General features: G+C 35.0%; 1 long non-coding RNA gene across 1 annotated transcript; it reads left to right on the top strand.

Annotated features, from left to right (window-relative positions):
- Window positions 1-2,466: 2,466 nt before the first annotated feature.
- LOC140712049 (uncharacterized) lies at window positions 2,467-13,879 on the top strand. The gene is made up of 2 exons (XR_012093505.1): window positions 2,467-2,838; window positions 12,364-13,879. It is a non-coding gene; the product is annotated as an uncharacterized lncRNA (long non-coding RNA).
- Window positions 13,880-14,492: the final 613 nt, after the last annotated feature.

Consider the following 14,492-nt stretch of genomic DNA (forward strand, 5'->3'; position numbering starts at 1 on the left):
TCACTGCAAGCTCCGCCTCCCGGATTCACGCCATTCTCCTGCCTCAGGCTCCCGAGTAGCTGGGACTACAGGCGCCGCCACCACGCCCAGCTAATTTTTTGTATTTTTAGTAGAGACAGGGTTTCACCGTGTTAGCCAGGATGGTCTCGATCTCCTGACCTCGTGATCTGCTCGCCTCAGCCTCCCAAAGTGCTGGGAGCCACCAGCGTGAGCCATGGCGCCCGGCGAAATATTTACTATTTTCTTAACTCACCATTACTTCTTGCTTTCCATGTCTTTTTTGAAGTCCACATGTTAAATGTTTCTTCGATGAATAATGTATGGTGGTAGTGCTCTTAGTTTTTGTTTAATCCTCCCATACAATTATTATTCTATTCGTTCTTAAAATTCTACTTGATTCTTTTAAAATTTCCATGACCTTTTTTGACTTTTTGGTCTTTGCTCATTAATTTAGTTCCAACTTTTATTTTTGAACATTTTATACATTGCCCTTGAAAAATTTTGTATCTGAAAATTCTTATCATTCTTATATCTAAAGACCTTTTATTTTACCTGCCGTCTATCATTTACGATAGTTTATTTATTGTGTATTGGTGATTTAAAAAACATTGGGAGCCTACATCTGGTATGACTTACTCTAAAAAGGCTAAGTGCCGAAACTAGTGACTTTTCTTACAAGAATTTGCATTTGCTCTGCCTTGGCACATGTTGTTCTGACCTGGAAACATTAAATGTTTCCAGAGGCTGTGGTGGCTTAACATGGGAGTTCCACATCTTCTCCCCTCCCCCTCCCCGCCCCATGCCTCTCTGTGAACTCCTTTGACTACTACATTTGTCTTAATTATCAAAGAAAAATATGGTTGCAGATACATTGTGGAGCAACAGAGAAACACATCTGGAAGTCAGGAGACTGAGGTGCCTCCAAGCACTCATGATAAAAATTAACAAAATAATATAGAAATCCCATACAGACAGGATAAACTGAGGCACAAAGGAATGAAGCCTTGGGCCATCCCACCAGGTAAAGAACCTCAACCAGCTGAGGTATAAATGGGGAGTGGAGGAAGGACATTGTATATTTCAACTAAGCCTTCCTGATTAGTTATAGAAATAATTTTTATAGTAGCTATTAATATTTTCTTCTTTGCATGATCAGGCATATGTTTACATAATTTCCCTTTTCTATTTGTGTTGCCTTTGGCTAATTTTACTCTGAGTTTGAAATATACAGACCATCCTAGAAGTATAACCAAATTGGAAGATGAATAATGAATGCAATTACTGATGAGATTTGGGTTTTTTTTGGTTTGTTTTTTTTTTTTCAGGGATAGAGCAAACATGTTTTTATTTGAATGAAAGATAATCTCATTATGTTAGGAGAAAATGCGTGTTTTTTAAAAATATAAATGTTGAAAGAATGACACGTATGGACATTGTGTTGTCAAAGGGGTGGACTGCCAAGGAAAACTGTGGATTGACTATGGCAATACCCATTCCTACAACTTTTCAGTGTGCAGAGACTACAGAAGTAAAATTATGTTTCTCAGACTCACCTGTAGCTAGTGTTCACTGCAGCTAGTGATTTAGGTTCTACAAAGCAAATGCACTCATTTGAGACTGATTCAGAATATGAGTCACCAGAAGGCAGAGGCAAAATGTGGGGCACCCATTTTGCTGACACAAATTATGTCAGCAAATTAAGATGTATTTCTGAATTAACTGCTATAGCACTGGCACTCTGACCATGGCAGAGACAAAAACTTCATTCTTTGTCCAGTTTGATGGTGTCATTTGGGTAACTGTTTCTGCAAACATAGCCTAAAGACTTCTTTTAGCTCATCCACCAGTTCTGTGAACTATTTAGATTGCCCTTTATAATCCCTTTCTCCTAAAGTACAGCAGATTACATTGGTTGAAATTAAAAACATTGGCCAATATTATATATGGGACTGCACACAGATACTGACAGATACTCTAATCCAGTATTGTCAAGAGATGAGAGATTGACCTCAAAGATAAATGAGTTCGCCTGAAACACATGAACTGTGGTTACTTCTAAAACAAGGTTGCTATGTGTGTGAACCTGTTTTAGAAGTAACCACAGTTCATGATATCCAGGTTATAACCAGAAATACAGGAAGTGGTACCCACCGTGCAACCTGGAAGAGCAGTAGTGAAGAGCTTGATCCTGAGGAGGCATATTATGGCCTAATCCCACTCCCCCCAAATTGATTGTCAGAGGAGGGAGAATTTATCATTAGGATACGCACATATACAAATACACATGCATATTTATACTGTCTATTATGTTACAGTTTAAACTTCTATAAAATATAAATTTAAATTTTTATATAGATATGTATTCTAGGTATGATATATTTGTAAAAATTTAATATTTTCTAACCTGTATTTTACTCTACATAATGAAAATTTTACTGTTGTTAAATATTCTTCTACAACATCAATTTATATAAATTACCAATATGAACTAAATCAGTCTATTGTTTGACATCTGAGATTTTTGAAGTCTAATATTAAAAACATTTCAACAAGTTTCTTAGTCTATAAGTATTTGCATATGTTAGCATATATTTTCAATGATTTCCCTAGGATAATTTGACATGGAGTCTCTCTCTGTCTCCCAGGCTAGAGTGCAGTGGCATGATCTCGGCTCTCTGCAACCTCCGCCTTCTGGATTCAAGCAATTCTACCTGCCTCTGCCTTCTGAGTAGCTGGGATTACAGGCACATGCCACCACACCTGGCTAATTTTTGTATTTTTTAGTACAGACAGGGTTTCGCCAAATTGGCCAGGCTGGTCTTGAACTCCAGACCTCAGGTAATCTGCCCGCCTAAGCCACCTAAAGTACTCAGATTACAAGTGTGAGCCACTGTGCCCAGCTGAATATTTAATACATTTTTTGTATTATGTAACGCCAGATTGACTTCTGGAGAGGTTAGGGCATTTTTTAAATCATCTGACAATTTATTCAATTTTTTCCATTTCTTTGCAAGCTTGCCAAAACTAGATTTTATTATTTTCTTACAAATTTCCAATTTGCTGGTGAAAACATTTACCTAATTTTAAATTTTATATGTTTGATTCTTATGAGATTGAAATGATTTAATGTTTCTTTTCTCTTTGGATTTCTTCTTGGTAAATTGCTTTATCATGTCATTTACTAATATTGTTCCATGATCTTAAAATCTTTCTCTTTTTTAAAAAATAGTTTCAACTAATTTTAGATTCAGGGGAGACGTGAAAACTTGTTAAATGAGTATATTGTATAATACTGAGGTTTGGGCTTAGTACCCAACAAGTAGCTTCTTAGTCCTATCTCCCTTCTCCTTCTCCCCTCTCTAGTAATCCCCAGTATCTGTTGTTGTCATGTTTATGCTTATGTATACCCAGTGCTTAGCTCTCACTTATAAGTGAGAACATGTGATATTTTGTTTTCTGTTTCTGCGGTTATTCGCTTAGAATAATGAGCTCCAGGTCAATCCATGTTGTTGCAATGGACATGATTTCATTCTTTTTTATGGCAGTGTAGTGCCTCAGGGTATATGCACCACATTTTCTTCATCCAATCCACTATTGGTGGGCATCTAGCTTGATTCCATGTCTTTGCTCTTGTGAATAGTGCTGTGACGAACATACAAGTACATATTTGGTAGAGGGATTTATTTTACTTTGAGTATATACTCAATAATGAGAGTGCTGGGTTAAATGGTAGTTATTTGAGAAATCTCTAAGTTGCTTACCACAGGGGCTGAACTAACTTACATTCCTACCAATAGTATATAAGCATTTCCTTTACTCTGCAGTCTCACTAGCAATCTGTTCTTTTCTGACTTTTTAACAATAGCCATTCTGACTGGAGTGAGTTGATATCTTCTTGTGGTTTTGATTTGCTTTTCTCTGATGCTTAGTGTGACTGAGCAGTTTTTCATTTGTTTATTGACTGCTTAAATGTCTTCTCTTGAGAAGTGTCTGTCATGTCTTTTGCCCACTTTTTAATGGGGTAATTTGTTTTTTGCTTATTGAATTATTTAAGATCCTTATAGATGTTGGATATCAGATTTTTGGCAGAGGCATAGTTTTCAAATATCTTCTGCTCTTCTGTAGGTTGTCTGTTTACTCTGTTGATAGTTTCTGTTGCTGTGCAGAAGCTCTTTAATTAGGTCCCACTTCCCAATTTTTGTTTGGTGCATTGCTTTTGAGGATGTAGTCATTAGTCATGAATTCTTCTCCAAGGTAGATGTCCATAATTTACTAGGTTTTCTTTCAGGATTCTAATTTAAGGTCTTACATTTAAATCTGTGATCTGTCTTGATATAATCTGTATATATGGTGAAAGGCAGGGCTCCAGTTTCATTCTTCTGCATGTGGCTAGTGAATTATTTCCCCATTGCTTATTTTTGTCAACTTTGTCAAACATCAGATGACTGCAGATGTATAGCTTTATTTCTGCATTCTCTCTTCTGTTCCATTGATCTATGTGTCTGCTTTTGAACTAGTACCATGCTGTTTTGCTTACTGTAGCCTTGTAGTACAGTTGAAAAATGGATAATGTGATACCTCCTACTTTGTTGTTATTGCTTATGATTCCTTTGCATTTACAGCTCTGTGTTTTATTCCATATGAATCTTGGAATAGTTTTTTTAATTCTGTGAAAAATGACATTGGTAGTTTGAATGGAATGGTGTTGAATCTTTAGATTGTTTTGGACAGTATGGCCATTTTAAGGATACTGATTCTTCCAATCCATGCACATGGAATGTTTTTCCATTTGTTTGTGCCATCTATAATTTCTTTCAGCAATGTGTTGTATTTCTCCTTGTAGGGATCTTTTACCTCCTTGGTTAGGTGTATTCCTAGATATTTTATTTTTTTGTGTGCATATTGTAATTGACATTGCATTCTTAATTTGGCTCTCAGCTTGAACATTGTAAGTGTATGGAAATGCTACTGATTTTTGTACTTAGATTTTGTATCCTGAAACTTTTCTAAAGTCATTTATCAGTTCTAGGAGCCTTCTGGCAGAGTTTCTAGGATTTTTTAGGTATAAAATCATACTGGCAGTTAAGAGAGATAATTTGACTTCTTCTCTTCCTTTTTTGATGCCTTTTATTTTTTTCTCTTGCAGGATTACTTTAGCGAGGACTTCCAGTGCTATGTTGAATGGGAGCAGTGAGAGTGGGCATCCTTGTTGTCCCGATTCTTAAGTGGAATGTGTGCAGCTTTTCCCTTTTCAGTAGGATGTTGGCTGTGAGTTTGTCATAGATGGCTCTCATTATTTTGTGGTATGTTTATTCAGTTCCTACTTTCTTGAGAGATTTTGCCAGGAAAGGTTGTTGGATTTAATCAGAAGCTTTTTCTACATCTATTGAGATGATCATATGCTTTTTGTTTTAAATTCTATGTATGTGGTGAATCATATTTTCTGATTTGCATATGTTGAACCAACCTTGCATCCCAGGAATAAAGCCTACGTGATCATGGTGAACAGTATTTTGTTGAGGATATTTGCATCTATGTTCATCAGGGATATTGGCCTATAGTTTTTGTTCATTTGTTTCCAGTGTGTCTTTGCCAGGTTTTGGTATCAGGGTGATGCTGGCCTTATAGAATGAAGTGGAGTCCTCCTCCTTGATTTTTCGGAACAGTTCTAGTAGAATTGGTGCCAGCTCCTCCTTGTACATCTAGTAGAATTCAGCCATGAATCCATCTGGTCTGTGGCTGTTTTTGGATTGGTAGGTTTTTTATTACTGATTCAATTTCAGAACTTAATATTGGTCTATTCAGGTTTTCAGTTTCTTCATGATTCAATCTTGGGAGGATGTATGTTTCTGGGAATTTATCCATTTCCTCTAAATTTTCTAGTTTGTGTATAGAGCTGTTCATAATAGTCTCTGGGGATCTTTTGTATTTCTTCAGGATCAGTTGTATTGTGATCTTTGTCATTTTGATTGTGCTTATTTGGATCATCTCTCTTTTTTTCTTTGTTACTCTAGCTAGTGGTCTATCAATTTTATTTACCCTTTCAGAGAACTAAATTTTGGGTTTGTTGATTCTTTGTATGGATTTTTGAGTCTCCATTTCATTCATTTCTGCTTTGATTTTAGTTATTTCTTTTCTTCTGCTGGTTTTGGGATTAGTTTGTTCTTGCTTTTCCAGTTCCTCTAGGTGTGAGGTTAGATCATGAATATAAGATCTTTCAAAAATTTTTGTGTAGGCATATAGCACTATAAACTTTTCTCTTAACACTGTTTTTGCTATATGCCAGAGATTTTGGCATGCTGTGTCTCTGATCTCATTTATTTCAAGAACTTTTTTATTTCTGCCTTAATTTTATTGTTTACACAAAAGTTATTCAGGAGCAAGTCGTTTAATTTTCATGTAGTTGTGTGGTTTTGAGAGATCCTCTTGGTATTGATTTCTATTTTCATTCCACTGCAGTCCAATAATATGTTTGGCATGATTTCGATTTAAAAAAAAAACGTATTGAGACTTACTTTACGGCTGGGCATGTGGTTGATCTTAGAGGATGTTCCATGTGCAGATTAGAAGAATATGTATTTTGAGACTGATGAATAGAGAATTCTGTAGATGTTTACTAGGTTCAATTGATCAAGAATTGAATACAAGTCCAGAATTTCTTTATTAGTTTTCTGTTTTGATAATCTGTCTAATGTTTCCAATGGTATATTGAAGTCACCCATGATTATTGCATGACTCTCTATGTCTTTTAACAGCTCTAGAAGTATTCATTTTATGAATCTGGGTGCTCCAATGTTGGTTGCATATACATTTAGGAAGTTAAAACTTCATGTTGAACCCTTTATCATAATGTAATGATAAACGCCTTTCTTTCTCATTTTTTACTGTTGTTGCTTTAAAGTCTATTTTATCTGATGTAAGTATAGTGACCCCTGCTTTCTTTTGTTTTCTGTTTGTGTGATAGTTCTTTCTCTTTACTTTGAGCCTGTGGGTGATGTCACATGTGAGATGGGTCTCTTGAAGACAGCAGATGAATGGGTCTTGTTTTTTTGTTCAACTTGCCACTCTCTGTCTTTTAAGTGGAGAATTTAGGCCATTTACATTCGAAGTCAGTATTGATATGTGAGATTTTGATTCTATTGTGAAGTTGTTAGCTGGTTGCTTTGGAGTTCAACTGTATAACTACTTTACAGGATTTTTGGACTATGTACTTATTTTGTGGTAGCAGGTATCATTCTTTCATTTACATATTTAGAACTCCCTTAAGTGTCTCTTGTAAGACTGGTATAGTGGTAATGAATTCCCTTAGTGCTGTCTTTTCTGGAAAATATTTTATTTCTCCTTCGCTTGTGAAGCTTACCTTGGCAGGATATTAAATTCTTGGTTGGAATTTCTTTTCTTTAAGAAGGCTGAAAATATGCCCCCAATCTCTCCTAGATTTTAAGTCTGCAGTTAGCCTGATAAGGTTCCCTTCATATGTGATCTGACCTTTTTCTCTGGCTGCCTGTTCTTTTGCATGGACTTTAGATGGTTTGGTGACTTTACATCTTGGTGATGCTCTTTTTGTATAGTATCTCACAGGTGTTCTTTGGGTTTTCTGTATCTTGGTATTTACTTCTCTAGCAAGGTTAGGGAAATTTTCTCAAATTCTCCTCTCAAATAAATTTTCCACATTGTTTACTTTTTCTCATTCTCTCTCAGGAATGTCAGTAATTCATTGGTTTGGTTGCTTTACATAATCCCATATTTCTTGAAGTATGTTTTCATTTCTTTAAAAAATTTCTTTATTTTTGTCTGTGTTAGTTCAAAAGTCCAGTCTTCAAACTCTGAAATTCTTTCTTCTGATTGGTCTGGTCTATTGATTAAGCTTTTAATTGTATTTTGAAGTTTCTTAAGTGAGGTTTTCAATTCCGGAAGCTGTGATTGATTTCTTTTTAAGATGTTTATATTTTCTTTCATTTCCTGGATTGCTGTAGAAGTTTCTTTGTATTGATTTTCAACCTTGTCTTGGATTTCATTGAGGTTCTTTGCAATCCATGCTTTGAATTCTTTATCTGTCATTTCTAAATTTCCATTTTGTTTAATGACCATTGCTGGAGACCTAGTGTTATCCTTTGGTGGTGCCAATATATTCAGATCTTTCATGGTAATCAGAAATCTTACACAGGTTCCTTATCATCTGGAGATGCTGGCATTTCTAATTTTTGTAATTTTAGTGCAGATAGAATTTTTCTTTCTTTTCCTATAACATTATTGTTTTTTCTCTTTCATTTTTCCTCCTTCATTTTTCCTCCATTTCTAAGTGGTGTGACTGTAGCAAATATTTGGTAGAATCTTTTGGCTTTGCTTCCATAGCTTTATGCACTTCAGTGGGGAGGTTTTATTTTGCACTGTGCAGTTTGACTGACAAGGCAGTAGCTGAGGCTTATGGGTGAGAGCTGGCAGTGACCAATGTGGCCAGGTACGTACTAGATCCTTGTTTACTGGGAGAAGCTTCTGTTGTCTCAGGCAATGGGCTGATCCATGGAGTGCACAGTGATATGAGCTCCTTGCTTAGCCCTAGCGGGGAGCCAGTATGGGTGGGGCCAAACTGGGCAGGCCTGCCTGCCTACAAGTCTCCCAGTGGTAGGCACGAGAATCAGCACCAAAGGAGAATCCACTGGGTGGCCACCAAGCACCAGCAGTGTGCCTAGGCATGGAACTGCATGGAATCCTCAACAAAATACTGGCAAATCACATCCAAAATCACCCCCAAAAGATAACACATCATGATCAGCTGGGATTTATCCCAGGGATGCAAGGATTTTTTTTTTTTTTTTTTTTTTTTTTTTTTTTTTGAGATGGAGCTTCACACTGTCACATGGACTGGAGTGCAGTGGCATGATCTTGGCTCACTGTAACCTCTGGCTACCAGGTTCAAGCAATTCTCCTGCCTCAGTCACCTGAGTAGCTGGGATTACAGGTGCCTGCCACCACGCCTGGCTAATTTTTTGTATTTTTAGTGGAGACAAGGTTTCACTATGTTGGTCAGCTGGTCTTGAACGCCTAACCTTGTGATACACTTGCCTTGGCCTCCCAAAATGCTGAGATTACAGGCGTGAGCTACCGCACCCAACCAGTGAAGTTTAACATAAACAACTTAAACCAAATTAAGGATAAAAATCATGTGATCATTTTAGTAGATGCAAGATAAGCATTCAATAAAATTCAGCACCACTCCATGATAAAAATCCTCCACAAACTAGGCATAGAAGGAGCATATCTCAACATAATAAAGACCATATATGACAAGCTTACAGCCAACATCACACTTAATGTGGAAAGGTTGAAAGCCTTTCCTCTAACAACTGGGACAAGACAAGGATGCCCACTTTCACCATTATTATTCAGCATAGTACTGGAAGTCCTCACCAGAGCAATCAGGCAAGAGAAGAAAAACAAAAGACATCCAAATTGGAAAAGAGAAATTCAAATTATGTCTCTTCATGGATGATATGATCTTATCTCTAGTAAACTATTCCACCAAAACATTTAGATTTGATAAGCAAATTTAGTAAATTTTAGGATACAAAGTTAATGTACAGAAATTAGTAGCATTACTATACATCCATAATAATCTAGCTGAGGCCCCAATCAATAATTCAATCCCATTTACAATACCAAAAAAAAAAATACATAGGAATATATTTAACCATGGAGGTGAATAATTTTTGTAAAGAGAACTACAAAACACAGAAGAAAGAAATCATAGATGATACAACCAAAGGGAAACACATCCTATGCTGATGGATTGGAAGAATCAGTATTGGTAAAATGACCATATTGCCCAAAGCAACCTATAGATTCAGTGCAATCCCTATCAAATTGCGAATACCATTTTTCATAGAATTAGAAAAATGAATCATAAAATTTATATGGAATCAAAAAAGAGCTCAAATAACTAAAGCAATCCTAAGGAAACAGAACAAAGACTTAGGCATCACATTGCCTGACTTCAAACTATACTATAAGGCTATAGTAACCAAAACAGCATGGTACTGATATGAAAATAAACACATAGATCAATGGAACAGAAGAGTTCAGAAATAAAGCTGTATACTTAAAACCAAGTGATATTTGACAAAGTCTGCTAAAATATATATACATTGGGGAAATGACATCGTATTCCATAAATGGTGCTGGGAACAATGGATAGCCATATGTAGAAGGATTAAACTGGACTCATACGTCTCACCAAATACAACAATTAACTCAAAATGGATTAGACCTAAATGTAAGAATCAAAACCATAACAAGTCTAGGAGAAAACTTAGAAAAAACTCTTCCACACATTGGCCTAGACACATAGTTTATGACCAAGTCCTCAAAAGCAAATGCAACAAAACAAAAAATAAACAAAGAGGACTTAATTAAACTAAAAAGCTTCGGTACAGCAAAAGAAGCAATCAACAGAGTAAACAGATATCCTATAGAAAGGGGGAAAATATTTACAAAGTCTGCATCTGAAAAAGACTAAGTTGCAGAATCTATAAGGAACTCAAACAAATTAACAAGAAAAACAACCCCGCTAAAAAGTGGCAAAGGACATGAACAGACATTTTTCAAAAAAAGACATACAAGCAGCCAACAAACATATTAAAAAATTGTCAACATTACTGATCATCAGAAAAATGCAAATTTAAACCACAATGAGATATCATCTTACCTTAGTTAGAATGGCTGTTATTAAAAAGTCAAAAACTTGCAGATGTTGGCATGGATGAGGAGAAAAGGGAATACTTAAATGCTCTTGGTCGGAATGTAAATTAGTACAACCTCTATGGAAAACAGTATGGAGATTTCTCAAAGAACTAAAAATAGAGCTATCATTCAGTCCAGCAATCCTACTTCTAGGTTTCTACCTAAAGGAAAACAAATCACTGTATTAAAAAATTTATATATATATATATACTCATACATTTATCACAACACTACTCTCAATATTAAAGACATGAAATCAACCTAAGTCTCAATCAATGGAGGAATGGATGAAGAAAATGTGGTATATATATATACACCATGGAATACTACTTAGCCAAAAAAAGGAATGAAACTATGTCTTTTGCAGCAATATGGATAGTTGGAGCTGGAGGCCGTTATCCTAAGGGAAATGACTGAGAAACAGAGAGTAAAAAATGGCATGTTTCCACTTATAAGCGGGAACTAAACAATGGGCACACATAAACATACAGATGAATATAACAGGCACTGGGGACTCCAAACATGGGGAGGGGTCGAGGGGTAAGAGTTGAAAAATTACCTATTGAGTACAATGTTCACTATTTGGGTGACGGGTACACTGAGAGCCCAGACTTCACCACAGGGCAATGTATGCATGTAAGATACTTGCACCTGTATTTCCTAAATATAAGTAAAATTATGTACAGTACATGATGCTTTATAATGATAATAAACATCTATGTTACTGCTTTATGTATTACAAAGCAAAAAGAATTTCAAAAGGGCTTGCTTTAAGGAAGTTAAGTCACTGAATAAACTCTGCTTTTCCTTAAAATTATATATATAAAAAATATATTGGAATATATATATAATATATAATTATATATTGTACCCTTAATGGATACACATGCAAAAATCCTCAAAAAATACTAGCAAATTGCATCCAAAAGCACAATAAACATACATAAATGTCATATATAATATATAACGTCTTTTATATATATAATGTGTTACATATGTTTATATAAAAGCACATATATGTATATAAATGTCTTGTATGAGAGATTGGTTGTCAAGAATAAGCTCATGATTAGACACTTTATATTTTTATAATCAGTCAGATTGTTTAGTATATTCCATAAGTGTGTTACATAATAAAACAAATAACATTTTTGTTACAAGAAAATACTTATTTCAAAGAGGTCCTCACCAGTTCTTTGACCACTGGATTAGTTATTGCAAGACAATACATAGGAAGACTAGCAGTTGTGCCTGTTAAAAAACAAAAGTAGCATTATCTACTGCATTTTTGTTGATTTCCACTAGATGGTACTATTGAATTCCAGATTTAGCCTGCTATATATTTTAATGCAGAAATTTGATAAATTACAGAAGACATTTGTATTGTGTTACTTTTACCATCTATGTTAATATTTGAAACCGTATTCAGACTATGTTTATGCATGTTGGAAATTTTTTTAAAAAATACAACTTTTGGAAATTTGAAAACTTCTTAAGGATCTGGTACAATATTAGATATATTGTATTGTAATTCATAGACATAATCTTTTATTGTGAAACAGTGTTTTTAAAATAATTTTTGCATGTGTTTTAAATTCTGATCATCTTCATTTTCTTTTTCAGGCAAAATGTGGATTTCATTTTTAGTTTATGGAAAGAGTAAGAGAAAAATGACATGAAAATTTTTTTTTTTCCAAATGTTTCTGTCAGGAAAGATAGCCTCTTGAGCAGGTGTGTTTGTGTGTGAAAATAGACCACCTTCGAGTACATATTTTCACTTCAATTTCCATGAGGCATTATAAACAAAAACAAAAATAAAAAAACCACTTTTTCAATTAATGAATGATGAGTACAGTATGTAGCTAATTGTCTTGATTATGTTAGTGTGTTATTGCAGAATAATAATGAACTGAACGAACCTGTTTTCCTTTGCTGTATTCCTAACTAAATGCACACCTGGAAGATATGTTAGGAGTTTTCTAGTCCATCTTCATCATTGTACTAATGAAGAAACTGAGGACTGTGACTGCTTTTTAAACTGTTCTAGAGAAAAAAAGGAAAGATAGGTTCCATCGACTCTGCTGAGTACTCCCTTACTGATTTACAGAGCTTTATCAAATACTTGCTTGAAGAGAATATCCAAAAGCAGGATCAGATCATGATACTCTTCAGGACCATCCCCAACATTTTTCATTAGAAAGGTACACAGTTAAAAAGTAGCATAAAATGGTGTTGGCACTGGAAAATACAAAAGTACCTTGAATTCAATTGTAGGGTGAAAAGCACCAACCGTGGAATCAGGTAGAATGAAGTAATGAATTTCAGCTCTGTCACTTACAATCTGTGTAACGTTGGGCACATTCCTGCACCTCTCTGACATTAAATCTTCTCATCTACAAAATGGAGTTAAAAACACCTACCACATGAAATTATAGGATATCCTAAATGGAATAACTTAGTAAGCTCTCAATAAGTAGTTCTCCCATTGCCTCATTAAGAAATCATTTTTAAAATGGGAACTATGTTAAAACCCAATTTAAGGCATAGATCAGTGATGTTTGATGGCATGAATCTGTGTATTTTGGGACTAAATTGTGTTCTAACCCTCCAAATGATCAATTCTAAGTAATTCCTTGGTTGTAGATTTGTAAAGCCCGTTTAGTTGATTGCACAGACATGGCCAGAGTCAAGATGACAGGAACCCACAGACTATAGAAATCAACAATAATATGTAGAAAAATCACAGGCAACAAAAATGCACTATTTTTAGAGATTGTACAACTGCTCTAGGGTGAAGTTATCTTGATTGGACTCAGCATAGTGCAACAGAACAGAATTACACAGGGTACCACTTTCCATTACACCCCATTATTCATCTGTTTTCAAGGACTTACGCTAACATTGTTCTGTTACAGATGTAAACATTGATGTATTCCGAAACTGTTAACTGTGAGCATTTATATGATTGCATTGTTTTCTTTTCATTTCTCTTGTATTCCAGCAGATGTCAGTCATTCCCTTTAAATAATCTCCATTTAGTCTCACCTGCCTATGACCAGCTGAAGGGAAATCACCTTTAGTTATGTCAAAGTGACATGTTTGTTGAACTGTAACAATAAAAATGCTCCCTATTAACCTATCAGGGACTTGAGCCATTTTGCATTCAAACAATGATGAATTTTTATTTTCTCATTTAATTATTTAAAAAATCTCCATCTCAGTTTCCAAAATGCGTAACTAGAAAATAAATGAGAAATCAGAGAAGACATGCAGAGAATTTAAATTTGCAGTTGTGGTAAAATAATCTGCACTTGCATATGAGAAGACAAATCACTCCTTGATGTCAATGTAAGGCTATGATTTTACTGATAGTTTAGAATTTTAAAATGTCATGTAGTGTGGTATATATTCATGCAGATGCGCGTCAAACAATGTGCTTTTTAATCATTCCTGCCACAATCACAAACAATCATTATATCTAGCCATTGATCCTAGCACAGGGCTTGTCAGGTAAGGGCAGATTTTATAAAACCTGGGTAAAACAAGCTTACTTTTCATAAATTGAGTTTTTTTTTTTTCTAAAAGTGAGAGTACCTTTTTAAAGAAAATATAGTAAATGCAAAAGTCAAAGAATCCTTAGATGTTTCTCAAACTATCTTTGTGTTTGAAATCTACTTTCTCCTTTTAATAGGAATTAATGATTTATCCTCAAACAGTATGTTCCTTAAAAGGGAACAGTATTACCAGTTTTT

Source organism: Chlorocebus sabaeus, chromosome 7, assembly GCF_047675955.1.
Source record: "Chlorocebus sabaeus isolate Y175 chromosome 7, mChlSab1.0.hap1, whole genome shotgun sequence".
NCBI classification, from domain to species: Eukaryota; Metazoa; Chordata; class Mammalia; order Primates; family Cercopithecidae; genus Chlorocebus; species Chlorocebus sabaeus.